This window comes from Palaemon carinicauda, chromosome 3 (assembly GCF_036898095.1).
Source record: "Palaemon carinicauda isolate YSFRI2023 chromosome 3, ASM3689809v2, whole genome shotgun sequence".
Lineage (NCBI taxonomy): Eukaryota > Metazoa > Arthropoda > Malacostraca > Decapoda > Palaemonidae > Palaemon > Palaemon carinicauda.
This window is the reverse complement of record NC_090727.1, coordinates 108,496,594-108,501,593: the sequence shown is the minus strand read 5'-3', so window position 1 is coordinate 108,501,593 and position 5,000 is coordinate 108,496,594.

Below are 5,000 nucleotides of genomic sequence, written 5' to 3'. Positions count from 1 at the left end.
AATAATGAAATAAATAAATGATGAGAACAAATAAACAATAAATCATTTTAAAAACAGTAACAACGTCTAAACAGATATGACATATATGAATTATAAAAAGACTTATGCCAGCCAGTTCAATATAAAAACATTTGCTTATTGATATGTGTGCAGTATATTGAGATTTAAATTCAAGAGATTAACACCATCTGCATATGGAAAGAGCCTTCTTTCTGGGCCAACCACATTAAACAAAATCAGATAATGGCAGTGACAGAAATTGGGCGGTAATCAGCAGGCTAGAGCTACCTCAAACACATTCCCCAATTCTACAACGGGCATATATATATATATATATATATATATATATATATATATATATATATATATATATATATATATATATATATATATATATATATATATATATATATAAATATATATATATATATGTATATATATATATATATATATATATATATATATATATATATATGTGTGTGTGTGTGTGTGTGTGTGTGTGCGAGTGTGTGTGTGTAATACCAATTTTCGTGCCAGTTTCTCGGACCAGGGTTCGATTCCCCGGGCCAATCAGAAGCTATTATCTCTGAGTTGATTCTAGATATTAAGGGAGTATAATATATGGCTTATAAGAATATGGAAAACACGTCTAAAAATGTGCAAAATTCATCTTTATATATATATATATATATATATATATATATATATATATATATATATATATATATATATATATATATATATATATACATATACATATATATATATATATGTATATATATATATATATATATATATATATATATGTGTGTGTGTGTGTGTGTGTGTGTGTGTGCAGAAATCCCAAAAGCTAACACGTGATGAGCATAGAATAATTAATTACTATAGCTACGAACGGAAAAATGAAAACACATACTCAGGTCTCCTTTCGTGACTATAATATATATATATATATATGTATATATATATATATATATATATATATATATATATATATATATATATATATATATACGTACACATATATATACACATTTATATATATATATATATATATATATATATATATATATATATATATATATATATATATATACGTACACATATATATACACATTTATACATATATATATATATATATATATATATATATATATATATATATATATATATATATATATATATATATATATACATATTTATCTATCTATCTATCTATATATATACACATGTATATACATATAAATACAGTACATACATACATATATATATACATATATATATATATATATATATATATATATATATATATATATATATATATATATATATATATATATATATATATATATATATATAAATAAATATATATATATATATATATATATATATAATTTGATAACTTGAAGAAAAAAGCAGACAACTTAAGAGCTAAGAAATCGGTGGTCCCTATAAAAAACGAAGGAAAAATAACATTTGTGTCTACACCTCCATAAGGATCAACATCCATGAAGATTGTCTTAATGCCATAGGACTTAAATCTAAACTAGTTAGTTTAGCCTCAGAAAAACAGGAATGGGGTAGATCTAGTTTCTCAATACTCTACTTACTGTCTGTTATGGTCAGCTATGGCAAAACATAATTATACAAAATACCCTTTAATGTTTTACTCCTCCATTAATTAATTTATCAGAAATTAGCAAAATAGTAACAGGTAAGAAAATAATGCCTAGCAAACACACATACACACGCACACACACACACACACACATATATATATATATATATATATATATATATATATATATATATATATATATATATATATATATATATATATATATATATATATATATATATATATTTATTTATATACACGTTTGTGCGCGTGTGAAGGTACACAGTTCCTATTCTTCCCGTATGCTAACTTTCGTTTTGACGTCCTAATTGTGTATCAATCTTTTAGGAGTCCTGATGAAGGGCAACGAATTCTTTCCTCGGAGCATTCGTTTGACCAGTTCCTCTCATCCTGCCGTTTCGCTTCTCGGTCGAATTTCTTTTAACGAACATCTTGAAGGCGTTTCATGACGACGGAACCCAATTGAACCATTGATCCCTTTGTAATTAAAATATCCTTTTCATAACGACCGTAAAAGGTCTCGTGTGTCAAATTGCCTCTCCTGATGATGATGGTTTAGATTAACCCGCCTGTGTACAAGGCGGACCACGGGCCCTTGCTTTGGCAGCACGTAAGGGGAACGGAGCATTGGTTGTATCTTTTAAAAGCTGTTACTTGTGTTGGATGACATGAACACTGACGACAGACAGATAATGATGAGGTTGACACAAAATGACGACCGAAGCTGGAGCCCAAAGTTCAAATCCAGGGCGCAGTAAACCAAAAATCTCCGATCCCAAACCCGTTCCTTCGTCGGTCCTAGATCATTTTTCTTATAAGAGCGTGCTAACAGGAAGACGTCCAATAGGAGTGTCTCTCCTTAGAAGTTCTTCCTTTTAGAGGGGAAATAAATACTTCAGATTGAAGAATTTTAGCTTTCTCTGATCCTTCAATATTCTCTACTTCTGTGCAGTTTCCTCCTTATTCTGCGCAATCTTTAGATTTGGATCTTCAACATTATGGACTTTACTTTCTCATCTCAAATCCGCACAATCGTAGAGTGTTCAAGAAATAATAATTGGTTCTTTTCTGATTCTTTATTTCTTCTCTCCCTCTTCTTCCTGTATTTTCTGTCCGAATCCTTTCAAATAAATCCATTTTAAAGTCTTGAAGATTCTTGTTTAGCTTTTCATAACTGCCTTCCCGATTCCGCTTGTCGTTGATTCCTTTTTGAAGATGTATTTTGGTTTCCTTTCAAAATCGCAGACTCAATAATTCTCTAAACTTTCACCAAAGCATTTTCTGCATCACCCAAATTTTGTTTCCTTTTTAATGGCCTCAGATGTAAGTCAGTGACAAAATCTTACAAATTTGGGTTGATCGCTAAAACGATTAAAACAATCTTTTTACCTTTTCTAACATTACTGCTTAAGACAAAAGATAATTTGAAGCCGATTTAGAAATGCACCGGTATTCCATATTTCTCCTAACAGAGAGACTAATAATATTTGGGAGCTCTGACAGGAAAGCATTCAACTTTCCTATTGAAGACGAAAGACAAATTGGAGTCGAACAACGAGTTGGGAGAATTTTGAAGACTATTCCGGATGGGAGCCTGTTAGGAATTCCTTAGAAGTCCTTCCTTTTGTAGAGAGAAAAAAAAATTACTTCAGATTGAAGAATTCTCGATCTTTCTCTGGTCCTTCAATATTCTCTACTTCTGTGCAGTTTCTACCTTATTCTGCACAATCATTATTTTTGGATCTTCAACATTAGGGACTTTACTTTCTCCTTTCAAATCCACCCTATGGTTAACTGCTCAACAAATAATAACTAGTTCTCTTTTCGGATTCTTTGTTTCTTCTCTCCCATTCTCCTTCATCTCCTTCTTCCTGTATTTTCTGTCCGAATCCTTTCAAATAAATCAGTTATTAGTCTTCAATATTCTTGTTTTGCTTTTCATGACTGCCTTCCTGATTCCACTTGTCGTTGATCCCTTTATGACGAGTATTTTGGTTTTCTTTCAAAGTCGCACACTCAACAATTCTCTTAACTTTCACCAAAGCATTTTCTGAAAAATCCAAATCTTATTTCCCTTTTAATAGCCTCATGGTGAGTCGGTGATAAAAGCTTGCAAATTTGGGTTGGTCAATAAAACAGTCACAACGATCTTTTTATGTTTTTTAACATTTCTGCTTGAGACGAATGACAATTTAAAGCCAATATGAGAATGCACTAGTATTCCATATTTCTCCTAACAGAAAGACTAAGAATCTTTTGGAGCTCTGACTTGAAAGCATTCAATTTTCCAATTGATAACGAAAGACAAATTGGAGTCGAACAAGGAGCTAAAGGAGTTTTGAAGACTTTTTGAAGACTTAAAGACAAATTGGAGTCGAACAAGGAGTTAGAGGAGTTATGAAGACTTTTTGAAGACTTTTTGGAGCCTGTTAGCAATTTCCTAAAGGTCTTCATATTCTTTAAAAATAAGCTATAAACAGGAACTTTATTTTTTTGGCTCAGCGGGGCTGCCCACTTCCCACTAGCCAGGAGGGCCTCCCGCCTTCCCACTGGCAGGGGGGGGGCGGGGCTCTCCCCTTCTCGCTGGCCGGGCGGGGCTCCCCCCTTCCCGCTGGCCGGGTGGGGCTCCCCCCTTCCCGCTGGCCGGGTGGGGCTCCCCCCTTCCCGCTGGCAGGGCGGGGCTTCCCCCTTCCAGCTGGCAGGGCGGGGCTCCCGCCTTCGCGCTGGCAGGGCGGAGATCGCCCCTTCCTGCTGGCAGGGCGGGCCTCCCCCCCTTCCCGCTGGCAGGGCGGGCCTCCCCGCTTCCAGCTGGCAGGGCGGGGCTCCCCCTTCGCGCTGGCAGGGCGGGGCTCCCCCTTCATGCTGGCAGGGCGGGGCTCCCCCTTCCTGCTGGCAGGGCGGGGCTCCCCCCTTCCTGCTGGCCATGCGGGGCTCCCCCCTTCCCGCTGGCAGGGCAGAGCTCACCCTTCCCACTGGCTGGGTGGGGATCCCCGCTTCCTGTTGGCATGACGGGGCTCCCTCCTTCCCGCTGGCAGGGCGGGGCTACTCCCTTCCTGCTCGCAGGACAGGGCTCCCCCTTCCCGATGGGAGGGATGGGCTCCCCCCTTCCCGCTGCCAGGGCTGGACTCCTTCCTGCTGGCAGGGCGGGGCTCGCCCTTCCCGCTTGCAGGGCGGGGCTCCTCCCCTCCTACTGGCAGGGTGGGTCTCCCCCTTTCCAGCTAGCAGGGCAGGGCTCCCACCTTCCCGCTGGTAGGGCTGGGCTCCCCCCTTCCCGCTGGCAGGGCGAGGCTCCCCCTTCCCTCTAGTAAGGTGGGTCTTCCCCCTTCCCGGTGGCCGGGTGGGGCTCCCCCTTCCTTCTGGC